The sequence below is a fragment of the Natrix helvetica genome (assembly GCF_964273705.1).
Source record: "Natrix helvetica genome assembly, chromosome: Z".
In the NCBI taxonomy this organism is placed as follows: domain Eukaryota; kingdom Metazoa; phylum Chordata; class Lepidosauria; order Squamata; family Natricidae; genus Natrix; species Natrix helvetica.
In genome coordinates, this window is record NC_138554.1 from 34939793 (window position 1) to 34955287 (window position 15495).

The window sequence follows — 15495 nt, forward strand, 5'->3', positions numbered from 1 at the left end:
TTATATGCAGGATCGCATCCTGCCTCACACATCCCTACGACCAATTCGCTCACACAGAGAGGGACTTCTCCGGGTGCCGTCCGCCAAACAGTGCCGGGGGGCGACACCCAGGAGCAGAGCCTTCTCTGTGGTGGGCCCAGCCCTGTGGAATGACCTCCCCCGTGACATCAGGATTACTTCCGATCTCCGCTCCTTCCGTGTACAGCTGAAGACCCACCTCTTTCAATTATCTGGCCTGGCTCAATCGTAATTATTCTTATTCCTCCTAACTGGTTTTAAATTGTATTTTAAACGTTAAATTTTAATTTTATATGGGGTTTTTATAATTGGGGTATCTTAATGCGGGTTTTTTAACTGTCTATATGATGTAAATTGTCTACCTCCTCCGAGTTCGAGTCCGTGTTTGTGTATCTGTATGTATGTTCTGTATGTACGCCTATGTGTTTTTATATATTTTCTGTGTTTTATATGCCCCATTGTACGCCGCCCCGAGTCCTACTTGGAAAGGGAGCGGCTAATAAATTCAAACTTATTATTATTATTATTATTAGTTTAATATCTATGTTCTGTTTATGTTCCTTTTATCTCCCCTTCTTGAAAACACAATAAAACCTAGACAATGCTGCTAATTTAGCAAGATTTATCGAAGGAAAATGTGATCAAGTTAAATGTTGATTTTTCTCTCCCTGCTTTTATAGTCCCAAGTATATCTGACTCAACTTTTGAGTTAAATTAAAGTTTCAGAAAATGTGCAGCGATCATTACTCTTAATTACTCAGCTTTTTAAATTAATTAGTATGTCTTTAGACATTGCTTCAGTTTGATTGTTGAAATATCTAAATTTATTATAAATGTACTGAGCTAAAAGCACTAATTAAAGAAATATTAGACAATATTTTTTTATGGCAATTCTCAGTTATCTCGGTTCTGGTTGTCTCAAATGTGCTTTTCCAAAAGTCAATTGGGCTTTTTCCTTGAAAAAGAAAAACCTTGAAAAGTGTGTGTGTGTGTTTGTGTGTGTGTGTGTGCGCGCGCGCGCGCACGCGCACACACGCACGCACCCACACACGCACACACAGAGACATGCACCCTATCCATGTATACTGTACATATATACTTGTATGTACTATATATACTCTCTCTGTGTGTATGCAGATGTAGCTATAGGTACAGATATAGATATGTATAGAGATATAGGTGTAGGTGTAGATATGGATATAGGTATAAGTATAGAGATATAGATATAAACTTCGCAACTAACAACAACAAAATAGATATAAAGTAGATACTTATTTGGGAGGAAATTTATTAATTTTTATCCTTTCTTTTTACACAGGCTCAAATGAAATATTTTCCTTCCTGAAGTAATTGAAGAGATAGCTTCTCTTTTATCTTTCTTGTCTTTCTTCCACTATAAATGCATCCAGGAAACTATAGCATGTTGAAGGAATTTATCTTATGGGGCATCCCAGTTCCTGATCATCTTGTAACCCTTTTTTCTTTCTTTCTGCTCTTATTTATCTTTGCTTTATCACTGCTTGGTAATCTTGTGATTGTGATTGTGGTTCTGTTCAATTCTTGCCTTCATAGCCCTGTGTATTTTTTTCCTTTTTAATTTGTCTATCCTAGAGATTGGATTGATATTCTCTATCATTCTGGCCATACTGTACAATCTCTTATTCAGTACTAAAACCATTTCATTTTATGGCTTCCTAATTCAGTGCTACTTCTATTTCTTTCTTGGAGTGGCAGAGTTTCTCCTCTTGGCTATTATGTCCTTTGACCACTATGTAGCAGTATGTAATCCTCTGCACTATCACTCTATTATAAGTGGCAAAGTCTGTATCTACCGTGTCCTTTCTTGCTTGTTTACAGGATATTTCTTAATAATCTGGCCTGTGGCTGCTTTAGCCAATCTGCCCTTCTGTAGATCAAATATCTTTGATCTTTTTTTTGTGTGTGATATTGAACCTGTTCTTGCTCTTGCTTGTTCCAATACACACAACATTGAGATTTTGGATTTTTTCAATAGCAATTGTTGTACTTTGGGATCACTAATGATAACAACTGTGTGTGTGTGTGTGTGTGTGCACGTGCGTGCGCATGTGTATCATCACTACAGTGCTAAGGATCCCATCCATCAGTGGAAGACAGAAGGTTTTCTCTTCTTTTCTCTGCCTACATCATTGTGGCTTCTATATATTATGGCAGTGCCATATTTATTTATTTATTTATTTATTTATTTATTTATTTATTTATTTATTCATTCATTCATTCATTCATTCATTCATTCATTCATTCATTCATTCATTCATTTATTTAGATTTCTAGACTGCCCCCTCTCCCCGAAGGGACTCTGGGCTGTGTACAGGTATAAATTTAAAAAAACCATACAAACAATAGTATACATAGCTAAAATTAGATTAAATAGCCCCTGTACGAATTTATAAAAATTAAAAACTTAGACCATAAAACCAATCATAAAAATTTAAAAATAAAACTGAGGTGGGGAAGCTGGAATTAGGCCAGGCTGGCTAGCTGAAACAGGTGGGTTTTGAGTTTCTGACGGAAGGAGCGGAGGTCCATAGTCATTCTAATGTCAGGGGGAAGGTCATTCCAGAGGGTCGGGCCCATTACAGAGAAGACCCTTCCCCTAGGCGTCGCCCGCTGGCACAGCCTAGTGGACGGCACCCGGAGGAGTCCCTCTCTATGTGAGCGAATCGGCCGAAGGGATGTATGGGGCAGGATACGATCCCGCAAATAATTTGGTCCTGTGCCATGGAGCGCCTTGAAGATGATGGTCAACACCTTGAAACGCACCCGAAAAGCCACAGGCAGCCAGTGTAGCCCGCGCAGGAGAGGTGTTACGTGGGAGTAGCTAAAGACTCCCGAGATTGCCCTCGCGGCCGCATTCTGAACCAGCTGCAGCCTTCGGATGTATCTCAAGGGGAGCCCCATGTAGAGAGTGTTGCAGTAGTCTAGCCGGGACGTCATAAGCGCATGAGTGACTGTGTGAAGGGCGCTCCGGTCCAATAGGGGATGCAATTGGCGCACCAGGCGAATCTGGTGGAACGCCCCCCTGGCCACGGCTGTCACATGGTCGTCCATGGACAGCCGGGCATCCAGAAGGACACCCAAACTGCGTACCTGATCCACGGGGGCCAGATGTTCTCTCCCGATGGCCAGTGATGGAATAAGCTGGTTGAACCGGGGCACCGGTAGCCACAGCCACTCAGTCTTGGATGGGTTGAGCTTGAGTCTGTTACTTCCTATCCAGATCCGTATGGCTTCCAGACACCGGGACATCACTTCGATAGCATCGTTGGGGTGGTTTGGGGTAGAGATGTACAGCTGGGTGTCATCCGCGTACAGATGGCAATCTACCCCAAACCCACGAATGATCTCGCCCAGCGGCTTCATATATGCATTGAACAGGAGAGGTGAGAGGACTGACCCTTGTGGCACCCCACAAGTGAGTGGCCTCGAGGTCGACCTCTGCCCCCCGCCAATACAAATTGTGCTCGACCAGAGAGGTAGGAGGAGAACCACCACAGAACGGTGCCCCTCACCCCCAACCCCTCCAGTCGATGCAATAGGATACCATGGTCGATGGTATCAAAAGCCGCCGAGAGGTCTAATAGGACCAGGATGGAGGAGCAGCCCCCATCTCTGGCCCTCCAGAGATCATCCACCAATGCGACCAATGCCGTCTCCGTGCTGTGACCGGGTCGGAAACCGAACTGGTGCAGGTCCAGATAATCAGTTTCCTCCAAGTGGCATGGAAACTGTTGTGCCACCACACTCTCTACAACCTTCGCCAAAAAGCAAAGGTTGGAGACGGGACGGTAGTTGGCTAGTAAAGCTGGGTCCAGGGAAGGCTTCTTGAGGAGGGGCCTCACCACCACCTCTTTCAGGGAGGCCGGCAGGAACCCTTCACTCAAAGAAGCATTGACTAACTCCTGGAGCCAGCCTCGTGTGACATCCCAGGATGCCAATACAAACCAGGAGGGACACGGGTCCAATAAACATGTGGTGGCTCGCAGTCGCCTACACAGCCTGTCCATATCATCGGAAGTAACAGAGTCAAACTCCTCCCAGAATGGAACCTCACAACCCGCCTCCGACGTCCCTTCCAGACCACTAGCAGGGACCAACTCGCTTCGAATCTGAGCGAATTTGTCCTGCAGATACTCCCCAAATTCCTCTGCTCTGCCCTGCAGAGGGGCTTCCCGCGGCCTCTGTTGGAGGAGGGAGCGGGTCACCCCAAACAGGGCGGCAGGGCGGTTATCAGCGGACGCAATAAGAGTGGCACAATACTGACGCTTGGCCACTCTTAATACCACAAGGTAAGTCCGTAAATGGGCTCTCACCTGAGTTCGGTCAGATTCAGAGCATGACGATCTCCATCTACTCTCTAGGCATCTCTTGTGGCGCTTCATCACCCTCAGCTCCTCGGTGAACCAAGGGGCCTGGGTGGTTCGCTGCCACAAGAGAGGCCGCAAAGGTGCCACCCCGTCCAAGGCCCCAGCGGCCGCACTGTTCCATGCGGCCACTAGGTCCTCCAACCGGATGTGGGTCAGGGCTACAGGAAATGGCCCGAGCTCCGTCTGGAACCTGTCAGGTTCCATCAGGCGCCTGGGGCAGAACCATCTTGGACAATCCGGTTCCACCTCCCCGCGGTGGGGAGTAGCGGCTGGAAAGTCAAGCCGGAGAAGTGAGTGATCAGACCATGACAGGGGGGTGATAGCTAAATCCCCTACTCCCAGATCACTCCTCCATTGGCCAGAGACAAAAATAAGATCCAGTGTGTGTCCCCCCTCATGTGTGGGGCCCTGAATTATTTGGGTCAGGTCCATGGCTTTCATGGAGGCCATGAACTCCCGAGCTACTTCGGATGTCTTCCCTACCGATGGCAAGTTAAAGTCACCCATGACCAACAGTCTGGGGGTTTCAACTGCCATCTCGGCGATCACCCCAAGGAGCTCAGGCAGGGCTGCTGATGCATAGTGAGGAGCCAGATATACAATCAGCAAGCCCAACTGCTTCCCTGGGCCCCACTTCATGCACAGGGACTCACAACCGGCTATCTGTGGCACAGTGGTCTGTCTCGGCTCAAGACCTTCCCTCACAATGACCGCTACCCCACCACCCCTGCCTAGTGCCCGTGACTGATGAAATGCACGGTAACCTGGTGGGCACATTTCCATGAGAGGGAGACCTCCCTCGTGGCCCAGCCAGGTCTCCGTAATTCCTGCCAGGTCCGGCTCCCCCTCTGACACCAAGTTGTTAATGAGGGGGGCTTTGTTGACAATGGACCTGGCATTGCATAGCATCAGCCTCAGGCCCTGGCTCTGTAGGTCCTGACCACCTAGATTGTGGGGGTTGGGACATATGACCGGCCGTACCCAACGACCGCGGTCTCTCAACCGGTGATGAGATCTCTGTCTACTCTCGCACCTGCCCCTTCCCACGACCGTTGGAATGAAAAGACCCTCTTCTGGAGTATCACTACTCCCCCCCTTAATGGCTCCGCTCACTTCCTTACTAACTCCACCCACCAGCTTGGCACTGGTCCCTCCCTCAGCCTGGCTTACTCCTCCCCCCACCCTAGAACCCCCTAAAAAACGAATCAGAAATTTAGCTAAAAAACCCCTGAGGCCACGCCTCGCCCACCTCTCTGGATTGATGTATCCCTCATCGAGTTTATGTATCTGAGGCCATCAAATTCACCATCCCTAGATCTCAAGAAAGTTGTGAGCATCCTAACAGCAGTAATAACGCCAACACTCAATCCTTTCATTTACACACTGAGAAACAAAAAAGTGAAAGAAGCTATCAGAAGTTTAATAAGATAAAGAGGATATTTACAAATGGCAATGCAAGAAACAGTGATTTTTTCTGAGCTTTCTATGATCAGAGATAATTATTCTCAATATTGCAGAAAGAAGGAAACCCATTAAAAATGAAAAATATCTTAGCTTTTCTGTGGAAAAAAATGATGAGAAAAAAGTTCATGAATAATAGTTATGCCAATAAAACATCTTTACCCCATTAATCATACTTTAATTTGTTTATTTTTAGCCCACTTTTATTATTTTTATTCTTAATTCAAGATAGAGATCAAACCACAATACATTCCTTGTGATATGACATGAGCTGAGAGAGTATGCCTGATCCAAAATCACTCAGTCAGATTTCATGCCTAAAGTGGGACTATGTTCTTTCAGTTTCTAGCCAGGTGCTTTAACCACTAGACCAAACAAGGTTCATTATTAGAGGCTACAAATCAATTGATTTTCATTTGGATCAGTAAAATTAGACTGACTAAACTAATTTACTTTGAATGTGAATATCCAAACACTACATTCAAATAGATTTTTTAATAATATATTTATTTACATACAACAATCCTATTTAAACAGTGATAATTACATTATTACTTAGTTTTAGGACCAGGCTACATCATAGTGTTCTGTCTTTGTGTCTATTCAATTCAAACCTTTATTGTCAGTGTACAATGAGATTGGCTGAGCTTCTCTTCGTGCACCTCCCAATACAATACAACTGACAGTGAAAGACAGAAAATCTCTAGCCCCTGTCTAGTGTCTTTTTACAAATACACTATTATATTATATCACATTACATGACATTTTATATTATTAATGTGATAATAATATACTATACTATTATTATATTACATTATTAATATAATATATAATACTACTATGTCAATAATATAGCAATGTTGTGTAATGTGATATAATATAATAATATTATATATTATATTAATGTATATAAATATATGATTATATTATTAATATAACAGAGCAGAGCACAGCACTGCGGAACATAACAAAACACAACAGAACACAACAGAACACAACAGTAGTGTACTATACTGTAATGTAATGTAGGCTAATAATATACTTGTATAAAAGAGACTCAACCCAAGGACAGATCAAAACTGAACTAGCCCAACCCTTGAATTACAGTTATACTATACCTTACCATACCATACCATACCATACCATACCATACCACACCACACCACACCACACCACACCACACCACTGCACTCTCCACTGCAGTCCACTCCACTCCATTATAATTAAAGACTACAGCCAGTTTGATGTAGTGCTTAAGGGAGAGGCTAAAAACCAGGAGGCCAAGAATTCTAGTTCTACTGTAGGCATGAAGCCAATAGGATAAATATGAGTCATTAAAATGCCAATGGACAACCACTTAAAATCTTGCCAAGAAAGCTGTAGGGACTTGTTCAGGAAGTCACAGGAGTCAAGACTAAGTCAAAGAACTAAGGGGAAAAATAAGTCTGCCACTACAAATCTGAGAGGAAAATAAAATTATGTATCAACCAGAGGTTTTTTTTCCTTTGAGTAACAGGGTGGCAAGCAGACATCTAAGCAGTAGAATTTGATAAATAATTTTATTAACTGCACAATATGAAAAGCTGTCATTAATTCTTAATAGATTTCAAAAGAGAGACCATATATCCAATTGTTTCCAAATTCATAATCACTAAAAATATAAGATGTTTTGTCAATTTCACTAATATATTAAGAAAAAGAACTATAATTTATATGCATAAATAATTGTTTTCCCCAAAAGTTAATGCCAATTAAGACCTTTTGTCAGATCTCGATAGTATCCAGTCTTTATATTCAAATACTCACTTGAATTGAAAGAGAAACAGTTTGTTCCTCGGGACTTTATTTCTGAAAAATCTCTCTCCTATTATAGCCATGAATGTTTGTGGGAAAATTAAATTTGCAACTCTTTAATTTATCTTTTAACTGTTGTGATCGAAGAGATAATAATTTAGTTTATGTTTTGGTTTGTAATTATATTTTAATTCCATTATGGTTTTATTATTTTGTTAGCTAAATTAAAGACATATTTCAGTGAAAAATTGGGAATTAACTCCATCAAATGTATAAAGCCTGTAGGCTTTTCTTTGGAACATATAACTCTGTATATTTATGTGGAACTAAAATTGTCTTAATAATCTCTTACTCCAAGAATGCAATATTTTTTTTAATGGCTGTGAAAGAAGCTGCTGGATTATCGCACTGATCAGCACATTTAAAGAGGCAATTCTCAGCTGATTGACTTCAGTTGTGCTACAATAAATTGGAAAAACAGATGGGCCAGGAGAAGACGACTTGTAAAACATTTGGCCAGAGTATAAGATCAATGTAAGGAACACTTTTGATACCCTGAGGGCAGTACTGAAATTCATTTTTTTTTTTACTACTGGTTCTATGGGTGTGGCTTGGTGGACATGGCAGGGAAAGGATACTGCAAAATCTCCATTCCTACCCCACTCCAGGGAAAGGATACTGCAAAATCCCCTTTCCCTCTCTACTCCTGGGGGAAATTTGACAGTTGATAGAACAGTGATGGTGACTCTTTTAGACACCGAGTGACGAAACTGCATGTGCATATGCCTGAAAGGGGCACATGTGCGCATGCCCAAACTCACCAGTGCTCACCAGTGGTGAGTTCTGGATCCCGGTGCAACCAGTACAGTGCAATGGGGCCAGGCATCCACCACATGAACGCATGCAGCATGCATGCACTCACATGCATGTAGCACATACATGCATCCTTACCTCCTGCGATGCTCTGCAATGCTCCGCGACACTCCATCTACTTGATGGAGTGTTGCGCAGGTGCTGTACGCACCAAAGAGTTCAAATACTGGTAAGGAGCAGAGGCGGGCAGGTGGGCCCTCTGGAGCACCGTACCGGAACGGTACCTGGTGCTCCCAGCAGGCACCAGTACGCCTGTATATACAATTAAAACAGATAATATAAATATCCAAGAATAAAAATAGTAAATTGCAACAATAATAATAGATTTTATATTTTAAAAAGAAAGAGACCCTCCATAAAAAAATAGATTTATGATTTAAATTTAGGATTTGAAAGCAAACAGGAAGAGTTTGTACCTAAGGTTTCTATTAGTTCAGAGAGAAAAAAGGCCATATAATTATTGGGAGCTACATGCAGGCAAGCACCACCTGATTTTTGGCCCTCCAAATTCTCTGAGATCATTTCCCTGAAATTCAAAAACAAAATGTCAATTTTCATCTACTTTGTTTTCTCTGTTTGAAATTTGGGGAAGTTTAATGGGAATATCAATTCAAAATTATGTGATGAAACATTTCAGATCACATTTCTTTCCAAACAGCTGACAAATCAAATGGTTGAATGATGACTCCTGGCTCACAACCATTTCTCAATCCAGAATATTCACAGGGATTCAATGTTGGGGAAAAGTTGGCATTACGTCCCATACCTTGTCTCTTTTGTACTGTTCTTTGTTATCATACAGATGAAAAAAGGATCTGATCTCCTAATGTGATGTCACAATGATGCTGTCATCATTTACATTAAAACCGCATTCTCCTGAGGATCCCTCTGTCCCAATCCTTGTTTTAAGCATCATGGAAATCCATTGAAGAGAAGTAAAGACAAACTGTTTTAACTTTGGAAGCACATTTTCTCTCTGTTGATTAAAAAAACTGTTTTAAAAATCAGGATTCCCCCCCCCCCCCTGTCCTATCTATCCCTTTCCCCACCAGTACATAAAATCATATCATTATAGGAAATACTTTGTATGTTACATCTAAATTATTCATTTTATTATATTCAGTGGTATGTCATCCCCAACTATATGCCGATTTCAAATTTTGGCATCTTAAGCTTTCATTATCAGATTGTTCTGATATTTTAATCTGTTTCCTAACACTGAAATCAATACAGCAGTAATTTAATAACTTTTAATACAGCAAGGTTTATATTTTTCACCACATAAATATATTAAATCTATTAGTAGTATATATATTTCATTTTTGCTAGAGCAGATAAAATCACAATCACCTAGATCACCAAACTGACAAATTTTGTAAGAAGCTGTGACCTTCCTATTTCTTGTATAACAGAAGAATGATTTTTTAAAAAAGCTGCCCGAATAATTAAGGATATAGAAGGGCAAAATGATACATCTATTCTTAGTAAGGGCGTTAACTTGAAATGGCTGAGCAAATACAAATGTACTTTTCAATTTGACAGGTATTTGAAGTTACAAGTGCCAAAACATCTTAGGGAAATATTTATGTGAGTGAGATTCGAACAGCTTGACACAATGGTTAGATATGGGAGATTTCATTATATACCCTAGAATGGACATCTCTGCATTTGCAGAGTGGCAGAGGTAGAATATCTGGCTCACATCCTATTTGATTGTTGCCTGTATAACGCGGTGAATGACAGGCACTTTGGTTTACATAGCAAATGAATGACCAACTGGGATCCCCATATCAAAACAACTTACCTTATGTGTGACCAGAATCTGAAAATAATATTTAACACAGCACACTACTTAAGCAAATTGGTTCAGTTGAAATGGGCATATGAGGGACTGATTGGGGTAGATTGTAGGTGTGACATCAAAATATAATTTTATCACATTTTATTTATCTATATATTAAAGTATTGTATCTAGTTCCAATTTCATTTTTAAATTGTATTTTATCCAATTTCATTTATCATATTTTAGTGATAGTTTGTGTCAGGAACTCTGCATTTTGATATTGCCCAAGGGCTAATCAATAAAGTAAACTAACAATACATAAAATCATATCATTATAGGAGATCTTTTGTAACTTGCATTTTGCTAAGTCCTCAACTTGCGACCAGTCCTAAAGTCCTTGACTTACGACCGGTCGCAAGTCCTCAACTTACGAATGACAGCCGGCAACAGCTCAGCCACACCTGATTGGCTAAGGTGCAGCTGGCTGAGTGCGGGCTATCTAAGCTTTCCTATTTGTCGCCCTGCTTGACAGCTCTAGTATAAATAGCTGTCAAGCAGGGCGAGGTGCTGAGTCTCTGTACATAGTTGTGTTGCCTGTTCTAATGAATAAACTGCTGTTCTACTCACCTCAGCTGTCTCACGCCTCTTCACCCCTCTGGAATGAGCTGCCCCCGCAGCTTCACATAATCCCTGACCTCCGGTCCTTCTGACGCGCCCTAAAAAGTTGGCTTTTCCAGCAAGCCGGCCTGGCCTGTTAATGTTAATTTTATCTCAATTTTTAAAATGTTATTGTCCTATTAATTTGGTTTGTTTTTTGGATATGTATCTAATTTCTTTTTAACTTTCGTGATGTGTGTTTTTTAATGTTGTACGCCGCCCTGAGTCCTTTGGGAAAAGGGCGGCATATAAATCCAATAAAACTCAAACTCAAAACTCTTCAATAGCTACAAATCTAACACATTTAATTATTCATTTCATTAAATTCAGTGGTACATCATCCCCAACTACATGCCCATTTCAAACTCTGGCATCTTAAGCTTTCATTATAGACTGTTCTGATATTTTAATCTGTTTCCTTACACTGAACTCAAATATCACAGTAATTTAATAAGTTTTAGGACAGCAGGGTTTATGTTTCTCACCACATAAGTATGTTACATCTGTTAGTGGAATATATATTTCATTTTTTATAAATTTCATAAAATATTATAGAATACTTTTTTTTTCTTAATTCAGCTTAATTCAATTCAAATTCTCATTCTCCAGGAATTTATAGTAAAGTTGTACATGCTCTATTTTGGCTTTTCAACATCTGATGAAAAATTAGAATTGTCAGAAACATAGAGTTTGTTTTATATCCATGTTTTATTTTTAAAACACACAAATAGGTTACAAATATGGATAGTTGGATAAACAGGAATATACATGCACAATGCATACACATATACTCCGAAAATAGTCAGAAAGGATTGTAAAAGATAATGTTTATATCTTCTGTAAGAGAGGGAAAATTACCATTTTCAGTCAGTACAGTATATATAAATGAATACCTATTAGCCAGTAATATAGACAATCAAAACTAAATACATATGTATAAGATGAGGTTGGAGAGAGTTTTGCAGTGACCACAATTAATAAAGAGGTATTCCCACTTAATATATCCCATCTGAAAATGTATTTACTGATTCCGAAATTCAATGTAAAAAAAATCCTTTCTTTCCATACACATGAAGCATCTTTCTGTCTGTCTTTCTGTTTATCTATCTCTGCATGCATGAATACATACATACATAATTTACATCTGAATTTTTTTTTTTTTGCTGAATTGCAACCACTTTCATTTTGATAGTGAACAAAACCTGGGTCTTGAATTTCAAAGCTTCATTGAGAGAGGGGTTCTTTCCCACCGCCTTAAAGGAGGTGAGGCCCCTCCTTAAGAAGCCCTCCCTTGACCCAGCTTCTTCAGCCAACTATCATCCGGTCTCCAACCTTTGCTTTGTAGCGAAGGTTGTTGAAAGTGTGTACCTGGATGAAGCTGTCTACCTGGATCCGTTTCAGTCAGGTTTCAGGCCCGGGGACAGCACGGAGATGGCATTGGTCTCTTTGGTCGATGATCTCTGGTGGACCCGGGACAGGGGCTGCTCCTCTCTCCTGGTCCTATTAGACCTCTCGGCAGCTTTCAATACCATATGCTGATGATACCCAATTTTTCATCTCTACCCCAAACCACCCAAACGATGCCCTTGACGTGATGTCCCGATGCCTGGAGGCTGTGCAGATCTAGATGGGGAGGAACAGGCTCAAGCTCAATCCCTCCAAGACTGAGTGGCTGTGGTTTCAGTCATCCCGATTTGTGCATCTTGTTCCATCTTTGATGATAGGGGGAGAAATTTTAGCCCCCTCAGAGAGTCCTCCTGGATATGCAGCTTAGTTTAGAAGAACACCTGATGGCCGTGACCAGGGGGGGCTTTTACCAGGTTTGCCTGGTACGTCAGTTGTGCCCCTTCCTGGATCGGGATGCTCTGTGCACAGTCACTCATGACCTCGTCCTTTCTCGCCTGGACTACTGCAATGCTCTCTACATGGGGCTGCCCTTGAAGAGCACCCGGAGGCTTCAGCTGGTCCAGAATGCGGCCACACAGGTTATCATGGGGGTACCTAAGTGCTCCCATGTTACACCCCTTTTAGGCGCACTGCACTGGTTGCAGGTTGTTTTCTGGCTACGATTCAAGATACTAATTATGACCTTTAAAGAGCTCCATGGCTTAGGACCAGGGTACCTGCGAGACCACCTACTGCCACCAGTAGCCTCCCACCATCCAGTGCTATCCCACAGAGTTGGCCTCCTCAGGGTGCCGTCGGCCAGACAGTGTAGGCTAGCAACCCCCAAGGGGAGAGCCTTTTCTGTGGGAGCACCCAGAGCTTTGCATAATCCCTGACCTCCAATCCTTCCAATGTGCCCTAAAAAGTTGGCTTTTCCAGCAAGCCGGCCTGGCCTGAACAAAATAAAATAAATGTTTGATTTAATTGTTAATTTTAATCCCATTTTTAAAATGTTATTATGCACACTAATTGGGTTTGTTGGATTCTCTATCTAATTTCTTTTTAACTTTTGCAATATGTGGTTTTTTTTAATGTTGTATGCCACCCTGAGTCCTTTGGGAGAAGGGTGGTATATAAATCCAATAAACATAAACATTAACAGCCTTAAAAATATGCTCACTAAATTACATTCACAGAGTTCTGACACAACTCTTTTCATAATTTCTCTTTTTCCTCTTTTCTCTCCCTACCTGCTTTCCGAACAGTTCTACAATAATGTGAATGTCTCCATTAAATGGCTATTTATGTGCTACGTAGCATGATAAAAAATTCCCATGACAATTCTGTCATATGCTCTTTAATCTATTAAAAAGCAGAGCATCTTAGAAGGAATTTCAGGACCAATCATATGTTGTGTGGCAAATTAACAAGTATATGAATAAAAACACAAAGAGTTTCCTAGTATCTTAAAGAATAACAGATGTTTTATAGCAGAGAACTCAAAATAGATATGACATAATGTAAGTTTTTACTATAATAAATCAATGTAATTCTCAAAAACAAAGCTGAATTGGAAATGATCTCATATACAGATACAGATAGATATAGATGATATACATATAAATATAGAGATAGATAGATGATAGATAGATAGATAGATAGATAGACAGACAGACAGACAGACAGACAGACAGACAGACAGACAGACAGACAGACAGACAGACGTGGATCTAGATGTATACGCTTAGTGAGAGAGAAATTTAGAATGATTAGACCCATAACTGAGAAAACAAAGTGAGACCCAAAAAGAAAATACATAAGGGAATTTTAGGAAATTTTAAGAAAGGTAAAATCTTCCATTCCTTACACATTTAATGATATACTGATTTGCAAGAAAATGAAAGTGTTTTTATTTCCTCGATAAGGAGAGCTAGAATATGTTTTCAGTTTTTTCTGGTGTTCTTATTACTTGTACTACTATTACATTCAATTTTTCAATGAATAGATTTCAAAAGAAATTAAAATTGAAATTTACTTTAGTAGCCTGCAGAATTAACATTCTTTTAACTTCCTTATTCATGATGGCAGTTCAAATAATAGATTGGAGTGTTTTATACATTTCATTAAACAAACAAAGATTGAATATTGGCTTCACAACTCATACATTTCACATTGTGATCACAAGATATTTTATTATACAATGTTGTCTCACATTCTGCAAACTGCTATTAATGATCACAAGTTCCAGAAATTGGTAAACACTGAATCAGTCAGAACTCTTAGTCTGATGATAGACTCATTCCTAGAAGTAGCATTTTGCTTTCAGCAATAAAGATCTAATTGTTTAATGAATGAAATAGAAACATGTTTCTTAAATCCCTTGGAGAATTCTGAAAGATGGTTCCAGACCTATTACATTGTCATTAAGGCATAAGGACTATCCTTTTGAACTCAAAACACAGCTGCCCTAGAATCAGGAATTAATAAACTGAAATCTGGCCTGGATGCCAAGAGACCATAATATTACCGTGACAACAATGGTAAACTGGAACTGCAGCAGTAAAACCAAATGAAAAAAGATAACAAATCTCTGGTATCCATGATAAGCCAATCCATCTTCACCACATGACTGGATAGGATAGACCAGGGTTTCCTGATCTGCCCTATGATGAAGCCAAATCAATTTGTCCTTAAACTTGTCATTATCAGATCCATGCAAGGAATCATGATGATTTTTAAAAGGGCTTCATAAAAGCAATTAAATGAGGTCTCAGTTGCTGAAGGGTTTCTATCACCTGAGTGATAGTATTATAAAGCAATGGCAGCATGAATATCCTCATTTCCCATGTTAAATATATTTTATTTTATTTTATAAATTAAACACTGCATGATGCCGAGAGAAACGCAGAGAGAGATGCCGGGCGCCAATGTCGGCTGTGGAATCAGCTGGGGAGCTACGAGACGCCGAGAGAGGCTGGAGAGGCTGGCAGGAGGTAGGCAGGCCGGCGATGCTGGAGGGGTTGGAGATCGGCAGGCCGGCAGGCCAGCGGTCAGCTGGAGAGAGAAGCTGGCAGGAGATCGGCAGGCCGGAGACGCTGGCGGCTGACAGGAGACCGG